Source organism: Narcine bancroftii, chromosome 2, assembly GCF_036971445.1.
Source record: "Narcine bancroftii isolate sNarBan1 chromosome 2, sNarBan1.hap1, whole genome shotgun sequence".
Lineage (NCBI taxonomy): Eukaryota > Metazoa > Chordata > Chondrichthyes > Torpediniformes > Narcinidae > Narcine > Narcine bancroftii.
The window spans coordinates 17,386,097-17,398,601 of NC_091470.1; the positions used below are offsets into that span (position 1 = coordinate 17,386,097).

At 42.2% G+C, this 12,505-nt stretch overlaps 1 protein-coding gene and 1 long non-coding RNA gene across 24 annotated transcripts in view; one reads left to right on the plus strand and one right to left on the minus strand.

Annotated features, from left to right (window-relative positions):
• LOC138753237 (neurexin-3-like) overlaps nt 1-12,505 on the minus strand; it is a 2,173,925-nt gene that overhangs the window by 936,579 nt on the left and 1,224,841 nt on the right. The gene's annotated exons all lie outside the window — the stretch shown is intronic.
• Nucleotides 11,500-12,505, plus strand: part of LOC138752256 (uncharacterized) — a 36,711-nt gene continuing 35,705 nt past the window's right edge. Inside the window, exon 1 of the long non-coding RNA XR_011350451.1 lies at nt 11,500-11,595. This is a non-coding gene — a long non-coding RNA (uncharacterized lncRNA). The remainder of the gene's footprint in view (nt 11,596-12,505) is intronic.

Here is a 12,505-nt window from a genome sequence, read left to right on the forward strand (position 1 = left end):
TATGGTAGGAAGTTCACCTTAGTGACCGACAACAAGCCACTGAATTTAATCTTGAGCCCGAAGATAGGCATTCCGGTACTAGGGGCCACAAGAATTCAGAGATGGGCAATGCAACTTGCAGCATATGATTTAAAACATAATCCAGGGAAGGAAAACTGCCATGTGGATACATGCATGTCTGGTGGCCATCAGTGGACATGGACATTGAATAGACCATGAGAAGATGTCACATTTGCCAAGAAATCCAACCAAAAACACCCCAAGCCGAAGCTGAACCCTAGAAATGGCCTTCACACCCCCGGCACTGAATTCACATTGATTTTGCTGGTCCATTTATAGGTGAAAACTTTCTGATTGTCACGAATGCACACTCCAAATGGCCTCAGGTATCCCAAATGAGGAGAACAAAGGACTAAGGAGTATTTTTACAACGTACAGTTTGCCAATATAACTGGTCTCTGACAATGGACCACAATTTGTGTCTGATGCTTTCAACCAATTCCTGCAAAAAAAAATATAAAACACATCTTATGGCTCCCTATTGTCTGAGTACCAATGGAAAAGTGGAACACTTTGTACAGACTTTTAAAAATGTCATGAAGACCCAGAGGTCAACAATGTGGCATCTCAAGATCTCAAATTTTCTGTAATCATACAGGACAATCCCAGATTCTACAGCAAAACATGCTGGATGCAACTTGAGAACCATACTCTCTGCGGGTATACCCAAACATGGGCCTTCATATCCAGCAATCAGCACCTCTTGGTAAACCAACCAGATCTCTAGAAGTTGGACAACAAGTATTGATGAAAGATTACTGAGAGAATAAAGAAACTTGGAGAAGAGGAGTGCTTCTGAAAAAGTTGTGCCCATATTCAGATTCTGTACTGCTGGGAGAAATGAGATGGAAACGACACCAACCAATTGAGAGCAATCAATACTCCAGGGTCCATTTCCGAGGGGCACGATCTCTTTGACACACTGCATCCAGACTGGGTTTATGCCAATGAGGACAAGTTGGATCTGACCCCGTTACTGGTTCCAGAGATACCCTCGCCATTGCATAAACAGGAGAGTGATGAGCCACCTACACCATCAGACATTCCAGCTACCCAATTTCAAGGGTCAGCCGATGAGGAAATGGTATTTTCTCCTGCGAGGCCGAAGGTTTCCCCAGAAAGACCAAAGGGTTTTCCTGAGAAGTCAAAAAGTCCTCCAAGTCTTCCATCGGCAAGGAGGTCTAAATGCAAGAAGCGTCCTCTGTTACGTTTGAAGGACTATCTCCCATGATTAATTGAGAAATACCATGCTTAGTAATTTACTTGTTGCCACTGACTTACATTGTTGGTGCTATTAGTTTAGTTTTCATTTATTTTTCCTTGTTTTTTTTTTGGTGGGACACAGTGGAATCATTTTAGATTAAATAAAGAACACAAAGGATTAACCCGTCTCACGTGAGTGTGTTCTACAGTGGGAGGAACATACAACAAATCTCAGCATAATTCCTTTCATTCAGTCTTCCATGCTTTTCATTCTTAGATTGTGGGCGCGACAGAAGAGTCACCATTTGTTGTTCACCCTAATGTCTCCTTTGAACTGCTTGACAAATAGGCCCATTGCAGAGGGTAATCAGAATCATCCATATTTGGTGGACTAGACGTTTTGGTCAGCGTTGGAATTTATTAAAAAAAATTAGATATACAGTACAGAAACAAGCCCTTATTTCCATATAACCATTTACAGCACCCTTTTGGACCATGAGCCTGTGCCGCCCAGTTACACCCAGTTGACCGACAAGCCCGGTTTGTTTTGAACAGTGGGATGAAACTGTAGCACCCTTAGGAAATCCGTGAAGACACGGAGAGAACGTACAAACTCCTTACAGACGGTGCTGGATTTGAACCTGGGTCGCAGGTGTTGTAACAGCATTGCACTAACCACCATGTTAATCGTGCTGAAGGACCTGTTTCTACGCTGTATGTCGACAACTCTATATGGAATTATGAACTTCTCAGAAATAGGGATCGCAAGCAAGGCCAGCACATTCCCCCTGAAAAGGGATAGTGAGCAACCTGCTCAATCTGTGCCAGTTCTTCTTCTTCTTCTTCGAGAGTGCTCCCATGAGGAAGTTGGGATGTTGGATAGGGAATTCTATGAAGGACATTTGACTGGTCCTTCAGCAACAATTAAGGACCAGTAATATGTTTCCAAATGTGAGACCTGGAGGCAAATGCTGATATTTATTGCAGGGAACCGAAAGATTATTGGCTCTATAGCTTTAGTACACAGAACAGTTTATTTTCCTTGATCTCTCTCCATTTCCATTCTTATGATGCCATGGTCTCCTGTGATATTTTCAGCCGTGTGATGAATGGTCCCAAAATGTATCAATTTTATGAAGTGTGTCTTCAAGTAATATTGGGTTTGGTGATAAAAGAACTGATTACATTTGATATAAACCTTGCAGCAATGAACATACCTCCTCAAATTTATTAAATTGAGATAAATGCATTATCTCAGAAATATTTTGTTACTTTTTTTTGCAATGATCTTTATAACTGGTGAATGTTAAATCTTGTAATTTACTCTTTTCCAAACTCTTTGAAGAATCCCTTGAACTGTCTTGAAGCATATAATTAAATATGGAGTCCACTCCTCGAGTACAGAGAATAAGTTTGCTGATTCTCCGGGATTACCCCTGAGTCTCCATGAATTAATAATTAACTTCCCAGACAATGCTGCAAGCAATCAAATAGAGAGAGAAAAAAATAATTGGTGCATTAAAAAAACTGCTTGAAAAGCTTGATTATTGATAATTGGTTCTTGAGTTATAAAATCACAGAACTTTATGGTTTCTGTCCATTTTCTCCATGTTTTCCACCTGAGTTGGCCAGCTTTGTCTGCATTTGGCACATATCTCTCTAAACCTGTCCAATCTACAGGTCCTTTCAATGTTGAATTGTACCTGCTTCTAGCAGTTCATCAGCCTTCTTGTTCCACATATTTGCCACGATCTGTGATTATTTGACCACCGCCAGTGGGCTGATCTCGCCTCAAACCGTGCATCTTGGCGCCTCACAGTTCGGCGGGCAGCAACCTAAATCTATCCCCTTGAGATTTAGATTCCCCATGCACTGGGAAAAATGGCTATTTACCTTATCTATGACCCTTGTGATTTTTATATATCTATCAATGTCTCCCCACAGGCTTCTGTGCTTCAGGAAAAAAGTTCCAGCCCATTCAACTTCTCCTTATAACCCAATCCCTCCACTCTGGTAACACCCCCATCATTCTTTTCTGCACTCAGTCCATCTTAATGATATCATTCCCACAGCTTGGAGACCCAGAACTGCTTGTAATGCTCGAACAGTGCTTTTATAAATTATCCTACCTCTTGTAGTCAATGCTTTGAGGTTAATGTCTTACGTCAGCTGGGCCATTGGAGAGTGGGGATCTGTGTGAAGCAGTTCTAAGAATGTATAGGCCACCTTCATTTGGAAACATTTGGGGCTGTCAGGTCCTCTCTACATTCCTTATTTAAGAGGTGAAAGAGATAAACAAAGGGGCCAACATTTCTTTGGTTTCTCTCACTTTACCTTCAAAAAGCCTACACAGTGAGGTTACATTCCAAGTTAGATAAGGCAAAACCTAAACTAATCATGGAAAAAAATAAATAATTTTCTATGCTCCAATGGGCTTAAAGCATATTCAAGTTTCTGTTCAAAACCCCTTTAAAATCGCTGGTTCTTGACTGTTCCAAGTGGAGAGGAAGTTCTTGGGATGCTATCCTGATTCCATGCTTGCATATACAACAGAAGGACTGAACCAACTCACAAATGACCCACCTTTTTGAGGAGTTTGTGACTCGCATATTGGCTTTATCAATCACCTTTCAACATACAACACATGAGTGGAAGCAATATTTATTTTTTATATGGTTATTTGTCCTGTGTATGTATTGTTTGTCTGTATGTGTGATAAGTCTGGTTGTGTGTCTGCATGTTTTTAACTGAGTACCACAGAACACTGTCTCGTCAGGTTGTACTTGTGCAATTAGTGATAATAACTTGAACTTATCCTTGATACCAAGGGACTGACTCTGAAGAAGAACGGCTGATGAAGTATTTGTGAAGTTTGGGCATTATTGTAATGTCAAACCACAGCAGCCAATTTACAGACCATGAGTTCCTGCAATCTCTCATGATATGGTGCTGGAGTAACAACCTGAGTCCCAATGTGGACAAGACGAAGGAGATGATTGTGGATTTCAAGAGGACCAGGAATGATCACCCTCCACTACACATCAACAACTCTGTACTGGTGAAAGTAGAGAGCACCAAGTTCCTTGGTGTTCACTTAACTAGTGGCCTCTCGTGGACACACAAAATGTCCTCACTTTTCGGGAAGGTGCCACAGCGACTGCACTTCCTAAGAAAACTAACGCATGCAAGGCTACTGGCCACCATTATCAAGAGTGTTCTGGCCGGCTCTGTCACAGTGTGGTACAGTTGCTGCAGAGAAATGGATTGAACCATAAATGCATCAGAGAGGATCACAGTCTCCCTCTTCCCTGCCCCCCACCCCAACATTGACATGATCTACCGGGATTGCTGTTTGACAAGAGCATGAAAAACCATTGAGAATGCTTCCTTCTATCCTGCACTCAGTATATTTCAGCTGCTCCCATCAGAAAAGAGATCCAGGAGGATTAGAGCCAGCACCACCAGGCTGAGGAACAGGTTCTTCCCATGGCCTGTGAGAATGCTGAATGACAACAGGAACCTCTCATACTAACCACCTGTGACTGTCATATTCATGGGGAAAAAAATATTTATTTATTTATTTGTAAGTCAGAATACTTGTCCTGCATGTGTATTGTTTGTTTGTATGTGTGTTATGTCTGGTTGCGTTTCTGAGTGTTTGCATCGAGAACCGGAGAATGCTATTTCATCGGGTTGTACTTATTCAATCAGATGACGATAAACTCAACTTGACTTGAAACAGCAACACGGCAATGGCTAGATAATCTGCTTTTATTGTGATATTGATTGAGCAATAACCATTGACCAGGACGTCACGAAGTCCCTCACTCTTTTTGGAAATATCACAAATAATTGGATTAATATCTCATTCAAAAGATGACACCTCTGACTGTGTCATGGTCTCTCACTGCTGCAGTGAGGTGTTAGTTTAGAATTCATGCTCAAGCGTGTGGAGTGGGACTTGTACTTAGACTTCTGAATCACAGGTGAGAATACTTCCCACTGAGCCAAAACTGACACTGCAATTGCAAATAACTTTTCAATGAAAACTTCATTTCACACCCTGTCAGCAATAATAAACCCATTTCAAGTTTCCATTCTCTGATAGGGTTTTGCCACTGACTTTAGTTTAAGACTTTTCCATCTTCTTCTTTGGCATGGCTTCGCGGACGAAGATTTATGGAGGGGTAAATGTCCACGTCAGCTGCAGGCTCGTTGGTGACTGACAAGTCCGATGCGGGACAGGCAGACACGGTTGCAGCGGTTGCAAAGGAAAATTGGTGGGTTGGGGTTGGGTGTTGGGTTTTTCCTCCTTTGTCTTTTGTCAGTGAGGTGGGCTCTGTGGTCTTCTTCAAAGGAGGTTGCTGCCCGCCGAACTGTGAGGCGCCAAGATGCACAGTTTGAGGCGAGATCAGCCCACTGGCGGTGGTCAAATAATCACTTGTTTTCTACAGTTCAAAGACCAGTCCAAATGCAAATGGATCCATTCAAATGGCACTATTTAAATATGAAATGTCACACACAAAAATCTATAAGGAATGAAACCCACAAAAATGTTTGTGATTCCGATAACGAGAGGCCTTATAGAAGCAGATATCAAAACAACAATTACAAAAGTACAAATTTATTACTTCATTTTATGGAAATCTGGCTTTGCTATCTCCTGCATTTACTTTTATTCCTGAAATGTCCTTTCTTCTTGCAACATAAGGTCTTCAAAAAATATCTTGATGCTTCACCAACAGTATCTTCTAGCAGTTGAGAACAACGGCAGTGGTTTGACCTTCTTACATGGGAAATTCCAATTATAATGTAATATTGACTGCATAATGGATGAAATGGCTTTCTTTATAATACATCACTCCATGATGAAAGTGAACACCATTGTTTCTTGATCTGCAAAGGATACATCCCAAATGTAGCTTTGCAAAGTTTAAGACATTCCCAATGGATGAAGCTTAATCCTAAATGGATTAAGGATATGGATTGCAGTTTGCACAAACAAAAGGCTGCTTCACAGTGACAAAGGAAGGAGACAATGGTGTTGCCAGTGTTATTCCTACTGTTGCCCAGTGGAAAGCCAGTGCTTTTAGTGTGGGTGGGAGACATTTATTTTTTTTACACTGCCGCAGTGTTCCAGAAAATTGTTCCAAAAATTCCAGAATGCAGTTTGTGTAAAAGGTTGTGGAGGTAAAATATTGTTCCGGTATTTTAACCTCCTTGACCCCTACTGAATTTCACGGAACCCCTACATGGAACATCTAAACACAACTGCAGGTGTTCGGAAGCAATGGTGGGTGACGCTCTATGTTGCACATCGGTTATAAGTCATGGCCAACATTGACGCAGTGGCGTCCCACATCAACTGAAAAACCCGCACCTCAGGTTTTTGTGTAAACACACGGTGAGATCCGAATTTCTGGCGTTCTGGTCATTCCAGTGTGAATGACCGCTCCAGAAGGTAGATGTGATCATTGCTTTTGAAAAAAAAACCCATCAGGTATATGTAAAAAAACATAATTAACTAGCCATGTGGAGAGAAAAATACACGAAAAATGCTGTAGAAACTCAGCAGGTCCTGTAGTGTCTAAAGGAGGCAGAGATACACAACCAACATTCCGGGCCTGAGACCTTCGTTGGTTCTTATAGATGTGGAACCTGCCTAGTTTCTCCAGCACTTTTGTGTATTTATTACAACCACAGACAGCATTTGCACACTTTCTTAGCCAAGCATGCAATAAAGTGCTCACTGAGAATGAAGGCTAATTTGATCATTGAACTTCATGGCCAGAAAAGAACAGAAATGGAGGTTTTCAGTTGTCAGGTGCAGATAGTTTGATGACTGTTGCTAAGGAACAACCTCATTTGCTTCCTTGTCACACAATCCTTATATATGTTTTTAACTGACTGACCTACATAGAGAGCGATCAAAAGAAATTATGCAGCGTTTTGGAGAGTGGAAGAAGCATTATGCTCTCTGCAAATTCTATAATATGCACGCAGGGCTGGCCTTGAGGGAAAAGGAGACGAAGGAAGAACCGTGACACAGCAGCACCAAACCCAGAACCGACTTTCTCTCGCAATCGTTACAGCCGGGCATGTCTGTCCTGCATTGGCCTCGTCAGCCACCAGTGAGCCTGCAGCAGACTTGGACTAAATCTTCCTTTGTGAAACCAAGCCATGATAATATGCATTTAATTTAGACAAACAGCACGGTAACAGGCCATTGCCGTCCAATTAACCGACACTCCCAGTACGTACCCGTGGGCTGAAATGGCCTGTCTAAATTAAAAATTAAAAGGTTGCCAATCCCTGTTCTATTCACTGCTGTCATTGCAATCAATGTGGGCTCCAGCTCATAGACTCCCACCAGGTTCAAGGACATTTCTGTTTTCCTGAGCTGAGAACTTCATCCCTAAATAATGCACTCAAGTTCACTATGATACAGGGCTTTCACATACTAAACCATTTAATTTACTCTCAAATTACTATGAATTCTAGATTCGCTCACCAAGGTTGTCTTTCTCATAGCATCTACCCCTTATGGCCTCTCACATCTTATATATTTCAGAATCAGTGTCAGGTATAATTGTCACAAGCGCGTGTCATGAAATTTGTTGTTTTGTAGCAGTGCTATTCTGCATTACATGTGCAAAAATGACTAAAATAACAATTCTATACATACAAGATTTAAAAATGCATTTTCATTTGCTTTCAGGTTTTTTTATATTGCAGTAATGTGCATAAAATACAGGACATTCCATGGGGAAATTCTCACTAAAACACAAAAATGGTGGAGGAACTCAGCAGGCCTCTCAACATCCATAGGAGGTAAAGGTACATTTTGGGCCTGAGCCCTTTGTCAAGGTCTGAATAAAATGGCTGGGGGAGGAGGGAAGAAAGAGCAGGGGGTGGAGCACAGGCTAACAGACAAACGGTAATAATTGAACATGGATAGGAGGAGAGGAGAGGAAAGGGGAGAACTGATCAGGGCAGGGGTAAAAAGAAAGAGAGAAATAGAGAGGAAAGGAAACATTGGGATAAGGAAAGTAAGAGACTGGGGGAGGGGGAGTTAACGGAAACTGGAGAAGTCAATGTTAATGCCATCTGGTTGGAGGGTGCCAGATGACATTAATATCAACTTCTCTCATGTTAGGAGGAGTTGTTCCTCCAATGTTCGGGTGGTCTCAGTCTGGCTGTGCATGAGACCATGGACAGATATGTTAGCATGGGTATAGGGTGGGAAATCAAAATGGGTGGCCACTGGGAGAACCCTACCATTGTGGTGGACAGAGCTAAGGTGCCGAGCGAAGTGATTTCCCAGTCTGCGTCCAGTCTCTCCGATGTAGAGGAGACCACAGCAGGATGCAGAATATGGTCGCTGCAGATTCACAAGTGAAGTATTGGTTCATTTGGAAGGATTGTTTGGGGCCCTGAACAGGGGTGAGGGTGAAGGTGTGGGTGCGTAGAGCATTTCTTGCGGTCACAAGGGTACATGCCAAGTGGATGATAGGTGCGAAGAGAAGAGTGGGCAAGGGAGTCATGGATGGAGCGGTCCCTGTGGAAGCTGGAGAGGATAAGATGTATCCGGTGGTAGGATCATGTCATAGGTGGCAGAAATGGCAGGGGATAATATGTTGGACGTAAAGGCTGGTGGGGTGGTAGGTGAGGACAAGGGGAATCTTGTCCTGGTTGCACATGGGGGCAGAGTGGGCCAGAGCAAATGTGCGGGTAATATATACGTTGTTTGAAGAAGGAGGACGTCGAATGATTTTTCATGACCAAATGCGACAGAGACGAAAGAATTGTGAGAAAATAATAGAATCCTTACAGGGGACAGGATGCGAAGAGGATGTGAATTTCTCCTGGTTGTGGCTCTGGGTCATTCCTGAATTTAATTCCTCCATTACTGGAGGTTATGCATTTAGTTGCCAGAACATAAATCTCTCGAGTAGCCTCCTTCAACTTCTCTGTCAAGACATCCTATTTAATTCCATTAAGACACCCTTTAAAACCAATGACTTTAATTATCAGAACAGGTAAATATGCAGTCCTGTCAGGCTACATCCCTGTGTAAACATCAAAACAAAAGTCTATACAGAACAGAAGGTCATTAAAACAGATCAATAGTACTCATCTATTGATGACATTTACTGGGAATGTTGTCTAAATATGGTTCAAGGAATTATAGAAGGCTCTTTCCATCCAGCGCACAGTATCTTCAACCCACTACCATCAAGAAGGAGGATTAAATCCACGACAACTAGGCTCGGGAATAGTCTCTTCTCATCAGCTGTGACAATGATGAACAGTATTCTGCAACCATGTGAACCATCCCAAATATTTATATATCGTTTATTTTAATTATTTCTATGATCATTATGAGATACGTATTGTGTGTTTCTGAGTGTGCCCATTGGTCCAGAGAGCTGCTGTTACTTCGGGTTGTACACATACAGTCAGATGATAAATAAACTTGAACGATGATTCGTTTAATGTGGTGTTAGAAACTGGGCAAGGAAACACAAGGCAGCTGTTGTCGCATTCATGGAAATTTAGCTACGAACCAGGAAAGAAGTGTACAGAGCCGTGGAGGAGAAGAGTGAGGAAATGGAGAAAGTGTGGTGAAATCAAGATGAGATGTAGTGGTTAGCCACTACATTCAGATCCCACGTTCAGATCCAGTGGTGACTTTCAGAACATACTTGTGTCGTAGGTTAATTGGGATATTTGAGCAGCATGGGTTCTTGGACCGGAAGGGTCCGTTACCATGCTGTAGGTCTAAATAAAAAAATTAAATAAAGGAATAGTTTGGCCAGTATTGGAGTTGGGTGTCTTATTCTGGAAACCATTCTTGAGGAAGGATATAGAGGCTTTGGAGGGGATGCAGAAGGGATTTATGGTTAATTTATGGTTAAAAAAACTTAAGTAGATAGACTGGAGACACTGGCATTGTACTTCTTGGACAAACATTTTAGAGGCATTTGAAATCTTGGTGAGTATAAACTAGAAAGAGAAACTATTTCAACTGGCTGAGAAGTGAAAAACTAGGGAACACAGAATGAAGGTGAATAGTAAAAGAAATGAAAGCAGCATGTGAAATTAGGGGTAGTAATGTTGGCAGGAAAGAAATGTGACTGGTCTAGAGAGAAGGCAGGGAAATGGGGCCAGCTGGACAGCTCTTAAAGCCAAAATTAATTCAATGGGATGAATGGTCTCCCTTTACGTAGCAACCATCCTGATTCTAGAATTCTGTGAAATGAGGGTGTTGTCACTGCCCTCTGTAACACCTCTCCATTGGTGCAGAAAGTAATGTGGTGTTGTTGTTACCCAGTAGATGTGCAGTGAAACACAAAAGACTGTAATTGTAGTAAAAACACACAGAAATGCTGGAGGAAGTCAGCCGGTCTCCCAGTATCTGTAGGAGGTAACGCTATATTACCGATGTTTCAGGCCTGAGCCCTTCTTCAAAGAACAGGAAGGCAGCAGAATAAAGACAAGGCTGGCTGGGGGAGGAGTCCAGGCCAACAAAAGGTTTTAATTGGATATGATAAGAGGAGAGGTGAGATTGATTCTGGCTCTGTGAAGGAAACAGAGGGAAAAGGGAAGACAGAGAGAGAGAGAGAGAGAGAGAGAGAGAGGGAGAGGGAGAGAGAGAGAGAGCGTAAGCTGAGGAGAAGCAATGGGGGAAGAAGGGTGGGGTGTTTAATGGAAGCCGGAAAAGTCAATCTTAATGCCATTTGGTTGGAGGGAGCCTAAATGGAAGATGAGGTGTTGTTCCTCAAATTTTCAGGTGGTCTCAGCTTGTCAGTGCATGGGACCATGGACAGACACGGCAGCAAGGGACTCGGGATTGAACAGTTCATTGATACAGTGTTCCAGTAGCAGCAAGTTTAGCAACACTGTACTCAATCAGAATCTGTAGAATCATACCAGCAGGACCCCTTGCATTGCCACTATCCTCTTTTGGGATCCACTCCATGGTCACAGGACTCAAGAAATTTAGTGACTATCGCAATAAGAGCATCACATTTTATAGAGCAAAGCATCACAACTGAAATGCAATGTGGAACAGGATTGAACATCAGCTGGGGTTTGCCAGAAGCTGAGGTAATTCGTCTTGTGCCAAACAAGAACAGCTGGCTATTTTCATGTATAAAGGCAATTGGAATAAAGAACACAACATATGGAATGCTACATTATGAATAAGTTTCTATGATTTTTGAGTTTGTCCTTAAGTTGTTTTAATTTCCCACATCCCACATATCCTTCACACCATCTCTGAGATACCACACTCTGCAACCCACTGAAATGAATATGCTCTCCTTGAAGGTAAGTGGCAGTAATTCTGCCACCATTATTACTCTAACAACTGAGTGGCAGTGTCAGGTAACCAGGACGTTGGTCCCACGGTATTACCCTGTCATCATCAAACAAATGTAATCCTGGCATTGCTTTCTGATTGTTTTTTGTTCCTTTCATGGATCTGGAAATTATCTGTCTGGCCAACAATTCCTCCTCTCTCAGTCTCTGCTCTCCCCAAAGTCAATTGGAAATTTTAATCTTTTCCAGAAACCACAACTGATCATTGTTCACTTTAAGTTAGACATTGATAGATTTTTGTTTATCAACATTAACGAAGGATAAGGTCAGTTAAGTCTAGAAATTGGATAAAATGTGACCTTCCGTTTCTCTGCAGGCAATGCAGAAAACTTGCTTTACGTTGGATTAATGTGAAAAGAACCATTTCTAGCGAAACCCTGCCCTGCATGAAATTGGGATCAGCACTTCCTGGGCTTTTTGCAGCATCATCTGCAAATGTAATGACACCCTCAGTGTCAGCAAATCTCATGCCTGAGAGAGAGAGAGAGAGAGAGAGAGAGAGAGAGAGAGAGAGAGAGAGAGAGAGAGAGAGAACTGTGGTTTTCTCTGAATATGAGACGAGAGAGAGAGAGAGAGAGAGAGAGAGAGAGAGAGAGAGAGAGAGAGAGAGAACTGTGGTTTTCTCTGAATATGAGACGAGAGAGAGAGAGAGAGAGAGAGAGAGAACTGTGGTTTTCTCTGAATATGAGACGAGAGAGAGAGAGAGAGAGAGAGAGAGAACTGTGGTTTTCTCTGAATATGAGACGAGAAAGAGAGAGAGAGAGAGAGAGAGAACTGTGGTTTTCTCTGAATATGAGACGAGAGAGAGAGAGAGAAAGAGAGAGAACTGTGGTTTTCTCTGAATATGAGACGAGAGAGA